Consider the following 16,280-nt stretch of genomic DNA (forward strand, 5'->3'; position numbering starts at 1 on the left):
AAGAATTTTTTTTTTCTGGTCTTTTTGAGTCAGAGTCTCCCTGCAGCCCCAGCTGGCCTGAAACTTACTATGTAGACCAGGATGGCCTTGAACTCACAGAGATCTTTCTGCCTCTGCCTCCTGAATGCTGGGATTAAAAGCGTGCACCACCATGCTGGGCTCCAGGAGAATTTTTGTTTTGAAGAATTATTTTTTAAACTTTTAAAAAATTTAATAACCACATGATTAGAAGAAGCATTTCATTCTCTATGTATCTGATGATTACTAGTCACAGTCAGTTACACTCGGATCCTTAGTACCTGAGTATGGATATAAAGTCATCAGGTAGATTTCACTGGTAATTTTTATCACCTCTACTATTTAACATGAAGTAAATTTTTATGCTTCCTCCTCAAATGTCTTTTTAAAAAAATTGTTGATTTTCCTGTGTGTATATCATATAGTATATCCCACACAATCTTATTCATCTATATACCCACTTCCCAAATGGCACCCTCCCATAGCCTCCTCTCTCCCACATACTGGAGCTCACATAGTCTGTCATCCCTGTTACTGACCTCTGTGTTGTCGACACCCGCAGCCATTCTCCAGTGCTTGTCTGTCTGCTGAATCTAGTCAGCCTATCTAGAGATCCTTGTTTTATGTGTATGAGTGTAAGCATTTATGTGCATGCTTGTAAGCGCACCCGTGTTGTGCAATGCCCTCAGAGGTCAGAAGAAGGCATTGGATCCCCTGGAACTAGAGTTAAGGATGGTTGTTAGCCACCATGTGGGTGTTGGGAATCGAACCCAGGTCCTCCGCAAGAGCAGTCAGTGCTCTTAACCACTGAACTATCTCTCGAGTTCCTGTCCTCAGCCTTTTAAACTAACCTGTCAACTCATCTAATGCCCTCTACAAACCTGTGAGGAAGGACCTTTTAGTGTCCCCGCTTTATAGATGGGGAAACTGAGGCACATGGGGACTTGCCTAAGTCTATATATCACTTTTAGTGGCAGAACTCAGATTCCAACCTAGGCTGTTTGGTTTTGATACAACTGCTGAAATCAAAGTCATGGCATATACTTATAGAACACTCACTGTACCAGGCCCTGTGTTCAATGGTTTGTTTGTTTGTTTGTTTGTTTGTTTTTTTAATTTGAGCCAATTCTTTCTCTGTAGTTTCGGATGGCCTGAAATTTGAAGTCCTCCTGCCTTAGCCTTCTGAGTGCTGGGATTGTAGATGTGTACCACCATACCCAGCTACAGAAGTTTTATTCATGAACTCATAGAGTCTTCATGGTCCAGAGAGATGAAACCACCATTCCTGGGCCACACAGCCAATGGGACTTGGGAGTGTTTATAATAACCCTGAAGGGATGATATCACCAGGGTGTTGCCCTACAGTCCTCCCAAACTCTTCAATGTCTCTTTATCTCTGGGTTCTTGCTGCATTCTTAGCTTGGGCCAGCTTTCCGTTTGGGAAAGTTGAGACGAGGCAGCTGCTAGTCCTGCTGACCAAGCCACTTGTCAGAAGTAAGATGACATATGGGAAAGGTGGTCAGTAAACACCATAAGCCATCATCAAGCAGCTGGAAATATGGGGTCAGACTCAGGAGAGGCTGAGGAGAGGAAGAAACCCTAGGGCTGGTTTACACGGGGAAGGATAGACCCTGGGAGTGTGTGTGTGTATGTGTGTGTGTGTGTGTGTGTGTGTGTGTGTGTGTGTGTGTGTGTGTTCCAGGAGCCAGAGCAAACATTCTCTTGCCTACCATCTTCTTAAAGCTTTCACAGGGGAAATATCACAATTAATCTTCAAAATAGATAGCTCAGGGAGAAGGTGATGTCACCTTGCATTCCTGAAGCTGGGACCCCTGGGGCAGAAGCAATGGCCTGTAGTTACACAGGTAATGGCAGCAAACACTCAGGCCTACCTGCTGCAGAATCTTTTCCTTTACGTTGCAGTGAGAAATACAACTTCCTGTCCTAGGACAACTCGGCCACTTGCCCTTCCCAGGCTTCCATCCCTTAAGCTTCTGGTCAATCATCACCACCAAAGACTGCTGGGGAGAGGGACCTCTCAAACGCATGGTTTTTTTGGTGACACTTTTGCCTCTTGTTCTACCCACAACCCCAGGGTCTCAGAGCTGTCTTTCTGGAAGCCAGGAGGGGCCCTAGGGTTCTCCCACCTTCATGGAGACTCTAGGTCCAGGGAGACTTGTGTTCCCATCTTCTCTCTGTTCCTTTTCTCAGACCCTCTGCAGATGACACTGCACACACTCTGCCCCTTGTAGACAGCACCCTTGGGTATCTTGTCTGCAGTGGCACCCCAGGTCGTTGAGAGCCATGGCAGGGGTACAGCAGGGCCTATCTGAATAGATGATGTCTTCTGAGAAGCCCTGAGTCTAGTCTGCCCAGTCCCACATGATAGACTTGACATACAGTCACAATATATGGAAATTTACTGAGATGTCTATATTTCTACCACACCTTTTTCAGAGGAGGAAACTGAGGCCAATACCAACAGTTCGTGGATTCTAGATGTATACCACCAGATTCTTGTCTGAATCTCAAGCCCAGATCTCTTTGGTTGACACACACCCCTATAAAAAACAAACGAGTAAACAGACAAAATAAAATACACCACCCACATGGCCCCTCCCTGGCCACATCTATGCCCTCACGATCCCATGGAGCCAAGACTTATTTATTGACTTCTGATGTCTTTCTGTTCTTTCCTCAAAATTCTTACCAAATATTTCATGATCTGACCACTTCTACAAATAGAAACAGCAGCAAAGCAGTAATAGTGACAATCCCTTAGTTAATGCTGTGTACCCACTGTGTGAACACTGACCCTTTATTATTTGGGAACTATCATTTACTAAACTCTGCTATGCCACGTTTTAATCCTTATAACAATTCTTGGGGACAGTCATGTCATTGTTAAGCACATTTATTTGGTCAGTAATCTAAGACACAGAGTCTTCTCTGTATAGACAAGCTCTAGAACCTGTGCTGGGAGCTGTGTAATGAGGCTGTGCCACCTGCTCCCATTGCATGTCCAGCCAGAGCCCCAGCTCTCCAATCGCAGCCCTGCCTAGCAACTACAGTTCACCTTTGCATCACCAGCCCATCCCTTCAATCTTCTCACTGGGCCTGATTTTCTGGAACCCTCTCCCAGTAGAACACATTGGCACTAGGCACACACTAACACTGGGGAACTGGAAAGTGGCCTAAGATGGGCCAGCAGTGGTGCCAGCTATGGGAGGGATCTTTATGTGTTCCTGGCATGGAAGTTGCTCACAGCTGGGTGGGCACACGGTGGGCCTACGGGGGCTACTCCCACTGCATAGGCATGGATATGGGAAAACACCACTCTATACTGCTTCTACCCATCCTTGAAGATGGAGAGGAGGCCCTGAGCTCTTGGGAACTCTGTTCTAGTCTCAAGACCTCTTCTATGGATTCGGTTATTCTGAATCCAGGTGGTTGATACCACAATGAGTGTTTTCAGGAAGTGATAGTTGGACTTCACTGCTGATAGACAGTAAAATGGGTGGATAGGAACTTGAATAGACCTGGATTTGAATCTTGTCAGCTCTGTTGCTCTGAGTAACTGACTTAGCCTCTCTGACCTCTAGCTTGTCTCACATAAGATGGAGACAGTAAAGGTACCTGCTTCTTTCTGTTTTTGATGATTCACTGAGATAATAAACATTGCTATGGTTTCCAGAGGCCCATGTGCTAGAGGATTGGTTCCCAGCCTGATGTTCTGTTGGCAGGACCTTTAAGAGGTAGAGCCTAGTGGAAGGAAGTTAAGTCATTGGGGGCATGGCCCTGAAAGGATATTGGGTCCCCAGCCCCTTCTTGTTTACCTCTTTGCTTCCCTGCCATGCCACAGGCATGAAGGTAAGAGAACTGAGTGACATGAACTGAAACCTCTGAAACTTTTCCTCCTTACAAGTTTCTCATTTCAGGCATTTTGTCACAGTGATGGAAAAGCTGGCTACCAGTGCCTTTCTCACAAACGTATTGTTAGTATGGTCAATTGCTGAGGAGTCAGAATGGGCTGGATCTCAGAGGGCCTTGTAGAGCCCATTCAGAGGTTTGACTTAGCCAGTGAATGTTTGGAAAAGGAGAGATTGGGGAGAACTGAGCTCTAGGAAAATCACTAACACACTGGAGTGTGCATTATGGAGACAGAAGGTAAAAAAAAACATTAGGATATAGACTGAGTTGCTGCAAGGAAGGAAGGGGAAAGATTGATCACACCAAATGTGTGGCTTGGATTTTAGACCTAGGAAGTTGGGAGGGTGGCAGTGCCATTCACCAAACATGCGTGGCAGAGCAAATGGAGGGGGCAAGGAGGTGGTCTGCTCACTTTCTCATTCCTTCATTCCTTTGCCGCACACTTACCCAGTCTTGTGTGCAGATCCCTGGCCCACAGGCTACAGATGAAGCACGAGTAGGCAGAAACCCAGGTTTTCCTGAGTCTCAAAAAACCAAATACATAATTAAAATGACTGCAGATACTGGAAAGCTCTCTGAAGACAGTAACTCTCCTGCTTGCCTTCCTCATCTGATCCGCTGATGCCATACGCCACCCCCCCTTTTTGTACTTCATCTACAGAGGCCTTCTGTGTCTCAAACAAGAGTTGAGCACGTTCTTAACTGAAGTCTTCTCCCGCTGTTTCCACCACCTAAAACACTTTCCCCCAAGGTCTCTTAATTCATTGATGTCTCTACTTAAGTTTCACCTACTAAGGGAAACCTTCCCCGACCCTTTAACCGTGCATTCTCTCCTATCAGCTGGTTTAGTTTTCCCCTAGCACTTGCCACTAGCGCTGAGAATTATATTTTCTAATTCTGTGCTTGTATCTCTCTTTCCATCCATGTTGATGCTGTGGGGGTTCAAGGAGTCTTCAGACTGGTCCTTCATGGCTGTTTCACGGGTCACTGGGAACAGTACCTGGCACATAGTCAGGGTTCAATGGCATTTGTGATATGTGGTTGCCACTAGGCTTGTTAAGCATTTCCGGTTTCTCCTCATTGATGTGACAAAATACCGAATAGAAGCGACGTGAGGAAACAGAGGTTGCTTTTGGCTGACAGTTCAGGGGATACAGTTCACGGTAGTGGTGGAAGCAGCTGTGGCTGGGACAGTGGCAACACTGGTGGCTGCTTGCTACGTGACGCTTATCAGAAAGCAGAGAGAGCTCGGCAGCAAGCAGAGCAGGACTGTAAGATGGAAGTCCTGCCCCTTAGCAACCCACTTCCTGCAGTTGAGTCCCATGTCCTAAAGTTTCCCTAACCTTCCAAAACAGCACCACTAGCTGGGGACCAAGTGTTCAAAGGCATAAGCCTATGGGGTACACTTCGTACTCAAACACCTTCTTTCTCCACTTCCTGGTAGGTAGCTATTCCCTTCCTAGCGCTTCTGTGGTTAGGAGAAACCTTGTAAATACTTGTGGCCAATGAGTTGTGAGGAGAAATTATATCTGCCACTGCCAGTTCAAAGCATTTAATGGGCCAGGGGAGACTCTTGGCTCCACACAGGCAGGACCCTGAGCTGATTTTTCTCTCATCATAGTCATCAACCACCCAATAGATAGGAATGAAAGAAACCTTTGTTCATTCAAGGCATGGATAATTTCCACTTATTTGTTACTTCAGCGTAACCTATTTGATTCTGATGGACAAACTTCCAAACTGTGCCCTTCAGTTGTCTGTTGGCATGGCTCTATTTAAAAGCCCATTCTGGATGCTGATGCCTCTTGGATGGGTAAAGTCTTTAATCCCCTTGTTTGACAAGATTTTGTCTGGGAAAGTAGTGCACATTCCTCTATGGGAATCTACCTGTATGAGACATCTACAACACTTGCTATATGAGTTCCTTATGCAAGATATGGCTCTGAACTCTTTGAGAGGGACAGAATTGGAAGGTCTGTAACCTTAGGGTTCCTCTCCCAAATGCCTCTGAGGTTAGAACAGAAGCTAGTTTGACCAGTTGGTGACCATGGCGCCAGACAACTCTTCAGAAAATTTTTTTTAAAGGTTTGTGAGTGAGGAACTCTTGGGAGTGTTCAGTCTGAAAAAGTAATTAAAAGTTTGTGCTGGGGTTGGGAGGCATTGGGAGGCTGAAGGAGTCTGGGAGGACGTATAGAGATGGAAAAAAAGAATATGAATAAGATAGCTCTTTGGGGGACTGCCTTAGCATCAGCCTGAATCTGAGTTAGAATTAGCCTTGTCTGTAAACAATGAACAGTCAAAATAACAGTAATAGGAAGTGGAGAGTTTATCTCTTCCTAATGTTAAAACCCAAAGGCATTCTATCCCTGCCTCACAAAGTCAGTGGGATGGAGACCTTTCTAGCACATTGTTACTTTTATGGGAGTTCCATTTCCAAAGCCACCTCATGAACCAGGAAGCCACTTGAGTTCCATCTATCACAGTTGCAGTCCAGCATGAAAAAACAGACTCGGGGTGATAAAGAAAGGGCACATTTCTCTTGTAAAAACCCTCACCTAAAAATCCCACCCATCTCTCATTGGCTAAAATTAGTCACATGGCCAGAGCTTGCTAAATGTACAGGAGGCTTAGAAATGCAGGGTTACAATCTGGGTGATGATAACGTAGTGAAACATTGAGGGACTTTATCAACATGGATCAACGGGAATGACTACTGGGAGGCAGCTAGAAAATCTGCCAGGTCCTACAAAAGGGAAGATGGATTTTGTTCAATCATCCTAAAGGTTAATTTTTTTTTTTTTTGGAAAATTGGTGAGAAATATGTAGCCCTCTGTAATGGAATGATGGTATTTTCACATAGTAAACTTTATTTGGAATTTCACATGATTAAGAGACTCTATGAAGTTCAAGTGCAGGATGTCATGGATTCTCTTATATTAAACTCCACCCACCCAGGGGTCCGAGACCATTTCAAAAGATGGGGTGGAAAGATTGTAAGGGCCAGGGAGGAGGTACAGGACCAAATGGAAATAAAGTCCTACAAGCTCTTGGGACTTTGCTCATGTGAACCTACAGCAATGGTGTCAGCATGCACAAGACCTATGCAAACTCAAACAGACAAAACCCCAGCACAGAACTGTGGAAATGGGCATCTTAGTCGAAGAATTATTGGCAGCAGATTTCTGCTGCGTGGGGAAGAGTTGCTCTTCTTAAAGGGAGGAACTGACTAGACCCCCATGGATGAACTTGAACGGAGGGACATCTGGGGACACTAACTTAACACAATAGGACTTAATACAAATGACAGAATGTATGGGGGGGAGACAGAATCCCAGCACAGAACTGTGGAAATGGGCAAAAAGCCCCAATCTTTGTCAAAGAATTATTGGCAGCTGATTACTGTTGGGTGAGGAAGAGCTAATCTTCTGAAAGGGAGGAACTCTGGATAGGCTGCCCAGGTCCCAGTGGATGCACTTGCACTGAGGGATGTCTAGGGACACTAACTTGACAAGATAGGTAGGCCTTAACACAAATGACAGAATGTATGAATTCCTTTGGGGTTGAGAGCTATGGGAGGTGCCAATGGGTAAGGGGGTATAAAGATGATTAAGACTGATTAAGATGTTCTGTGTGAAATAAACAAAAATTCAGTAAAAAAATTACACCTCCCCCCCAAAAGATATCTTTCTTTTTAAATATTTTAATTTTTTATTTTTATTTTATGTGTATGAGTGTATTGCCTGCATGTATATAAATGCACCTTTGTTGTGCAGTGCCTGAGGAGGTTAGAGGGGGGCTTCAGATCCTCTGGAACTGGAGTTATAGATAGTTGTTAGCTGCCATGTGGGTACTGGGAATCAAACCTGGGTCCTCTACAAGAGCAGCCAGTGCTCTTAACTGCTGAGCCATCTATCTCTTCAGCCCCAGGTTAAGATACCCTAATATAGAAATAGTGGTTGAGGAAAGAGAGGCTGAAGCTGAAAACGCATTGTGTATGTTCCTGTGTTTGTGTGTTTGCCTACCCCTTTTCCTTTTCTTGTGTGTGTGTGGTGAGCATGTGTGTGCAAGTGCATGTGCACATGTGTGTGCATGGATATGGGGAGGTCAGAGGACAACCTCTGGTGCCATTCTTTAGTTTCCATCTTACTTTTTGAGACAGGATCTCTTACTGGGATCTGGGGCTCACCAAGTAAGCTAGCGAGCCTCAAAGAATCCTCCTGTTTCCACCCCCCAAAACATGGCTAGTATAAGTACACACCAGTACACCTGGCTTTTTACGTGGGTGCTGGGAACTGAACTCACATCCTCATGCTTTCATGGCAAGCACTTAGCAACTGAGCCATCTTCCCAGCCCCTTTTCAAAATCTTTTCCATTTGGTAATGTGAGTCTATTTGATGTGGTTGGTATTCACTTCGGGTTTCGATGTGAGTCTGTTGTCAAAGGGATCCAGTGTTTCTTACACTTTGAGAGAGCAGTTGACAATTTTCATGACAAAGCAAAGAAAAGGTAAAAAGAAAAACTACCCATGAGTCATCTGATTGCAGTTGTCCAATCTATTGTATGGAGACAGAGTCCCAGGGTATAGTAAACTGAAGTTGGTATTCCACCCAACTGGATAGGCACAAACAGCCCCTTGGCCTCTCCATTAATGCACTGAACTACTCAAGTGGAAGGTCCTGATGGAATGCAGGAGTGGATCGAGGCATGGGGAAAGAGCCATGCCTCTAGAGACTGGATTCTTCCCAGTAGAGGACACACTATGCAGGGCAGTTGGTGGAAGGATCTGCTCTTTCACCTTCACCCTATGTGACCTGGAATCTTCCTGAAGATTGTCATGAGGACACCTAGGCATCCGATTCTTCCCTGTTACCCTTTCTTTAACATCAGTGACAAATGCTTCTAAGTCAGTCACTCACATTGCTAAGGGCCTTAGCTTCACCCTCACTGATCTTCATGGTCACCTTATGAACAGCAAGAACCCTGAAGCTCAGAGAAATGAAGCTACTCACACAGATCTACAGCTACATGGTAGCCGAGCCACGCTCATGTCCAGGTCTTCCTGACTCCCAAGGCTTTGCTTTCAGTCACTCTTTTTAAGAACTGTGTCATTCTCTAGATCCAGGGTAGGTGTTCCTATGCATTCAGCGATGCTGAGTGAATGCTAAGTGTTCGTGCCTGTCCTGCCATCTGTATTCCCTTCTTTCCCTCCCAGGGTGTGTCATAAAAAATCCTTGACATTGGTCTGGGGGCAAGTCACTGCCTTGCCACAGCCTTCCTAACTACACCACCCCTCCATTCCCCATATAAAATAAAAGTTAACTAGCTCTAAAATGAATAGGCTTTGGAAGGGAACACAGTTGGGAGCCTTGGGCAGATCCAGTCACTTGAGAGCCACATGTCAGACACAGAGATCCTACAGGGGATAGGGAATGAATGATGCAGAGAAGGCTCTTGCCCTCAGAGGTGGACATTAAAGAACAAGCTAGCTAATTACAGGTAGCAGTAAGTAAGTGGTGTGGAAGGAAGGAATGTACCAGGGAATGAAAGGGTGGGGAGAGGAGGTGATGATGGGAGCTGACTGCAGGCAGATGTAATCGCTGCCTTGGCCTGCCCCCTCCCCATACATAACTGCCCTGGCTAAACTCTTCTCCTCCCCCTTTCTTCCTTAACCTTCCTTCTGTGTTTGGTTAATTCCTCCTCATTGCCCAGGACCTCCCTAGACAGGACCACATTTTTTTTTTTTTTCTGTGATGTCTTTCTTGACCCTCCATGGCACAGGTACTTTTAGCCTTCCCTCTCATCCTACATCCAGCTGTGAACTTACTAGCAGTGTGCCCTGGGACAATGTTTGCGTTCCAGTTTCCACAACTATAAAACAGACATTAAAGCAGCATTTGTCTTCTGAGGATGTTGTGAAGGCAGGTATGTGGGTAATTTATGTTGACACGATGATGCTCTCAGAAGCATGCCTGACCCATGGTTGGCTCCATGGAAGTGCTGGGCACTCTTATTGATCTTAATGTTGCCTTATGATCACTATAATGGTGATGGGTCATTCACCCTAGAATATTGGATCTGGGTGATATTGTGGGTACCATGTGTTTCTCCATTCTGGCTTCTTATTGAAATAGCCAAGGGTGACTTGGGAAACATGGATGACTGGTATCCACTCAAAGATTCTTATTGTCTGGGATGGAGTGAGATTCCAGCAAGAGTGCTTCATAAAGTTCACAGGTGATTGTAATGCTTAGTCAGGGTTGAGACCCTCTGGTCTAATCCTCCTGTCCCTTTTTTTTTTTTTTGTGTGTGTGTTTTTGAAGCAGGGTCTCCCTGTAGCCCCAGCTGTCCTGGAACTCACTATGTAGACCAGGCTGGCCTTGAACTCACAGAGATCCACCTGCCTCTGCCTCCCAAGTGCTGGGACTACAGGCATGCACCGCCACGCCCGGCTCTCCTGTCCCTTTTAACAGGTAGAGCAACTGGATCCTAAAGAAGGACTTGACTTGCCTCAAAGGTCACGCTGCAAGGTAGGAGCAGGAGTCTAGACCCCCACCTCTTGGGACTCCCATTTCTTGGAAAGTTTTATTTTCTTACGTTCCTCCCACCCCTTGAAATATGTATTGATTTCACCCAGCGGAGAGGATGCCTGTGTCTCTGGGCTGCCAGAACAGGGGTTTTGGATGCATGTTGCCTCTGCTTCATACTTGGAAAGCTCCCAATCTGGCTGGGACAGAGACATCTCCAGAAGCAGGTCTTTCTCTCTGTTGCCAAGACAGCTGGGACTGGAAGGGGGCAAGGCATCTGCCCAAAGCAACTGCTAGAAAAACAAACACACGGATTCCAGTAACTGGGAGTCAGAGCAGGAGGTGGAAAGGTGAAGGCCTCTCCATGAGTCACAGAGAGGTGATGATGTCAGTCACGGGAACAGCCTCCTGGAAGTCACACTTTCTGGGAAAAAGTTATCTTACCAGAGCCCTTCAGAAGAATTGGCCCTGCATTGATGGGGCTCACACACTCAGGTGAAACAAAAAAGGTGGAGCAGAAATTCTTTAGAGACCTCAGACCTGGAGCCAAACACCCACTAGCTTTGTGAGCTTATGTCTGGAGTTTGAATTGTGCTGTTTGTCAATGGAGTTAATAAACATTACAAAATGAAGTGTTACTGTGTGCAAATGGCACATAACCTTTGATTCATTAAAGGGTCTTAATAGTCTTAGTCACCAGGAAAGCCTCAGAGGAGGACATTGGGCATTGTTTCATAATCAGCCCATTTAGAAAGAAAAAAATCAGTGCGTGGGGTCACCAGTAGACTAAGAGCTCTTACCCCATTCCTATGATTCCCAAGGCAGGTTTCCATTGGGCAAGAGTAAGGCTGTGTGATGAGGGTAGCTTAGGTTTTCTGTGTGTGTGTGTGTGTGTGTGTGTGTGTGTGTGTGCGTGCATGTGTGTGTGTGTGTGTGTGTGTGTAGGGATGCACATACATATTGGGGGAGGGTCATAAATCTACCTCAGTAGTGATTCCTTAGGACACCATCCATCTTGTTTTTTTGTGGGACAGAGTCTCTTACTAGCATAGAATTCACCTATTCAACTAGTCTGGCCAGCCACTGAGTACCTCTTGTTTCCCCATCACTGGGATTATAGGCACACACAACCATTTCTGGCTTAAAATTTTTTCTTTTTTTGGTTTATTTCAATTTTAGATGTATGAGTGCTATGCCTGCCTGTGTGTCAGTGCACCTGTGTCATGCAGTACCCATGGAGGACAGAAGAGGGTGTCAGATCCTCTGGAACTGGAGTTATGGATGGTTGTTAGCCCTCATGTGGGTGCTGGGATTCGAACGTGGGTCTTCTGCAAGTGCTCTTAACCACTGAACTGTCTCTCCATCCCCATGTCTGATTTTTTTTTTTTTTTTTACATGGATTCTGGGAACAGAACTCAGGTCCTTATGCTTGCAAGACAAGCACTTTACCAACTGAGCCATCTCCCCAACCCAGGCAGCCTGTTTTGGGTCATCTTTCTCCCCTAGTTGATAACCAATCTGGTGGAAATAAAGCTGCACAGTAGATAAGGACTTGAAGCAACTTCCCAAGAGTCATGGGGATGGAGTGAGAATGGGACCAAGTCACTTCCCTGAAGAGTATATCATCATTCCAATGTGTGTGTGTGCGCTCGTGCGTGTGCATGTGCAATACCAACTCATGTGGTGTTTGTCTTTTTTATTGTGAGCCTGAGCCTGTAACGACTACATGGGAAAAAAAACAAAACCAAGTTATGAACATTTAAAAAATCTAAAAACATCAGTTGCTCTCGAAAACTGGAGGGGGTTGGCCACATTGAATCGAGATTCTTGCCTGGAAATTTGTGTATTGGGCTCTTCAGTTCCGCATCCTTTACCTTGCCCACCTCCACCGATCCTATGAGTGTTTCTAACCTGCTCTGGGGGTGGGGGGAAGATGCTTTAATTCTGCCCTGAGAATCTTTCCAAGTTGACTGCTTTGGGCTGTCCACGTAAGCCCTCGTGCCATAGTTTGGACTCATAACATGCGCTGAATGCTCCCCCAGTTTCATCCATTTAAAGAACTACTATGTCATTACATTCCCATAACAACCCAGGGAGGTGGCTGCTGCTAACCCATTTTATAGATGAGCAAACCAGTGCAACCCTTGTTCATGCCACCTAGCTATCAGTGGCAGGGTCTAGATTTGAACCTAGATTTTTAGGCTCTAAAATCTTTGCCCAATCATCAAAGTCTCATGACAAAAACAATTCTCTTTGAAGAAGGCTAGTTATTCATTGCACAAACCTAAGGCTATGGGGATTAATTGGCAGCCTGACATTTGGAGTCAGCCCACCTGAATTCTATCATTGATCCTAGAGGCTGTGGCTACTAGGCAAGTGGTCTTGTTTTTCCAGGCTTTGGTTTCCTTGTTGGTAGAAAGGTGATCCTAATACTGGCTTTATAGGGTGGCAGGCTAAGATGATGCGTACAGGTTTGGCATAGGCCTTCTGAGGTAGCCTGAGGTATGAGGGTAACAGCTCGGTTGGCAACACATTTGCCTTATAAACAGGAAGACCTGAGTTTGATCCATAGAACCCATGTAAAAATGTCCATCACAGTAGCACACACTTGTAATGCTAACATTGAGAGACATAGTTTCTCCCTTAGTTGATAACATGTGTGGGCACACAAAAATAAAACCCAAGTGCTTATAGGTCTGTTTGGGAAACTGAATAAATGAACTGAGTTGTATGGCTATGTGTGGCATAAATTATGTGGGCTGTGAGAGTCCTTAGCTCCCTGTCTCCCTCCCTCCATCACACTTCTGGCTTTCCCATGTATATAAAGGACACTGAGTCGTGTATGAGAACACCATACCATGAGACCTTTAATTAGAACAGAGACATGATTCATACAGGCTGAAAAACTGGAAACTCCAGGAAGGTTATGCTTAACTGTGGAGACCAAAAAGCAAACTGTGGTCACTGTAACTCTGGGTGGAGGACAGACTCCCAGGGTGCTGGAGGACACAGCAGCTTCTTTCTCTCTGATATGGACAGTCCAGGCAGAGGCTGGATGGTCAGGCTGAGCTGGGCTGGTCAGGGGTCCTCTGGTTTGAGATTATCCAGATGGGAGTCCCAGCCCCCAATGTAGAGAAATGACCTTGAGGTACACCAAGTCCCCTGAGCCAATGGAGTAGATTCTGCTAGATCTTGGGCCAGTGGCCACTTGAGGAAATAACTTAGACTTAGAGAAAAGAGACACAGTGCAAAGTCCTCACAGTATGGGCCCCTTAGAAAGGATCTACTGAGGGAACATGACACATGGAGCCAGGCAGACAAGAGATCTAGGGAGCTGGGAGTAACCATTCCCCTTCCTGAACCTCAGCTTTCTCTTCTTAGAAGTGGCCAGCTTATCAGAAAAACTGTAAAGGATGCAGCCTGACAATGGATAGTAGTTAGATTCAGGACAGGGTAAGCCAATTTATTGTCCTCTGTGATGACTCTGAGGCACTGGGTTTGAAGAGTTCAGGATGACTATAGAAGGCCTGAACTCACACTACAGGAGTTTAGAAGGTCCCACATCTGACTGAGAGACTCACTTGGTCCAACTTTGCCTTGAAGATGAAGATTGAGCCCTACCCTTTTGCTTTCTTCCTTGGTAGACATTCTGATATCAAAAGATGCAGGGACAATATCCAATAGTATGGAGCCCACAGCACCACAGTAGGTCCCCCCACCCCCACCCTCCAACAACACATTGGCTAAGCCCCATTTTACAGATGATAAGACCAAGGCCTAAGACCCATTCCTTTTCGTCCCCAAAAGGACACAGGCAAGAGATCCACAAAGAAATACCATTCCAGTCTCTTTGGCTGAGCTCCTAGACAATGAGGCGCAAGTTCTCCTGGCTAGAGAAAAAAGATCACAATTTTCTTTCTCTCTCTCTTTTCAAGTAGTTGTGACTTTTTAATAGAAGTTGGTTCTGTACAGGCATTTGAGTTCCTCAATTAATTTCCATCTAAATGAGTCTTTCCAGGAGATAAGCAGTGTTTTAGTTCCATTTGAGCTTAATTTGTATGACAGAAGCCTCTGTTTCTGCCAGTTCCAATTTGTTTGGTGAGTCTGTCACTCATTACCTGGATGATAATTCCCTACTGCAGACAGCAGCATGGTGGGGGGGGGGCTTCCAATAGCAACTAAGGAGGAGGGCTGGTTGCACTCGCTTCCCAATACCATTCAATAAATAGGAAATAAATTATTAAATTAGCATGTTTTGATGACATGTCCACATCATGGTATTTACAATGCAAAATGACAACCACCAAAACAAAATGAACAAACAACAAAAACTAAAACCACAGCAACCCACAAAACAGAAAGAGAAGTCAACCGAAAAACCCAAACATACAAACAGAAAACCCAGCCACAGCGCAACGGTGACCACATTGTCAATGTCATTGGCTCATCAGTGCAGAAGTGAGAAGGAAGAGATCTCTCTATACAGCATTGCTCAGTGACATTGTGTCTGGCCAGAGTTTCTCTGCTGGGTTGGCCAGTGGAGCATGGTGTATGTTTGAAGGGATCTTTCATGTTGTTTTATTATCAGACCGAAGTTTCTACTCGGCAGACGGAAAAAAGAAGGTGAGAAAACATGTCCATGAGACTATTTTAAATACATGTGGCAAAGAATGTAGCACAGGGCTGAGGGCGTGGCTCAGTTGGTAGCACGCTTGCTTGCCTAGTATGCGTGAAGTTCTGGGTTCAAGCCCCAGCACCACAGAAAAGGGAAAAAATGTATCAGAAAACAGTTGGAAGATGACCTGTAGAAAGAAAAACACAAAGAAAACGGTGCTGTCTTCAGCCTTTGCCATCCCCAAATTTGGATTCTTCAAGCAAACCCTGCTGAGAAAGGGCTTGGGTCTGAGAAAACGAGGGGATGGACTCTCTGAGACCTGATACTTTTTCCAACATCTGCATTTTACTCTGCTTCTGAAAGATCAAGTCTCCTACCAAGAAGGTCACAAACAGTGCTTGGAGTGTGGTTAAACCTTGATGGACATGAATGGTCCCAGGTAGGGATTTGGGATTAGTTCACTTTCTAACTAATCAGTAGCAATTCAAATTTTTCAGTTTAGTCCCATGAATAAGAATATTCTTAAAGAGTTTAAAGATCTTTCTCTTTTCCTTTGGTAAAAACTCATTCTTTGTTGAATCTCTCAGTCTTCAGGTCAATACCTGGAATTATTTCTCAACAACTCTTTTATTTCACAGAGATGAAAACATTGGCCCATGATAACATAACAATTTGATGGGTTTCACCCATCTAGAGCACACTCACAGCAGAACGGTTGAGGGGCTGGAACAGCATGTTGCTTGACCTCATCCTTTGTTCTTCATCCATTTTGGATGTTTATTATTGAGCTAAATCCTCACCATGAATAGCTTTCACAGTGCAGAGTACTATTATACAGTGATGGCTATGGGCAGCTTTCAAACGATCTATTCACAGGAAGCAGAAAGTAACGAGGGTGAAATGGATGGACATACCAGGGTTTAATGGCTCTAGTTAACCAAGGTTACTAGTGCCTCATAAGAGTTCTATATTTGGGTGTAAAGAAAGCATAAAGGAAAGAGGGAAGAAGGGAGGGAGAGAAGGAGGGAGGAAGAGAGAAGGAGGGAAGAGGACAGAGAAGAGGAAGAGAGAGAAGAAGAAGAAGAAGAAGAAGAAGAAGAAGAAGAAGAAGAGGAAGAGGAGGAGGAGGAGGAGGAGGAGGAGGAGGGATGGAGGAGGGAGGAGGAGGAAGGGGGGCAAGGATGAGGACGAG

Source organism: Nannospalax galili, unplaced genomic scaffold, assembly GCF_000622305.1.
Source record: "Nannospalax galili isolate Female #2095 unplaced genomic scaffold, S.galili_v1.0 scaffold769, whole genome shotgun sequence".
NCBI classification, from domain to species: domain Eukaryota; kingdom Metazoa; phylum Chordata; class Mammalia; order Rodentia; family Spalacidae; genus Nannospalax; species Nannospalax galili.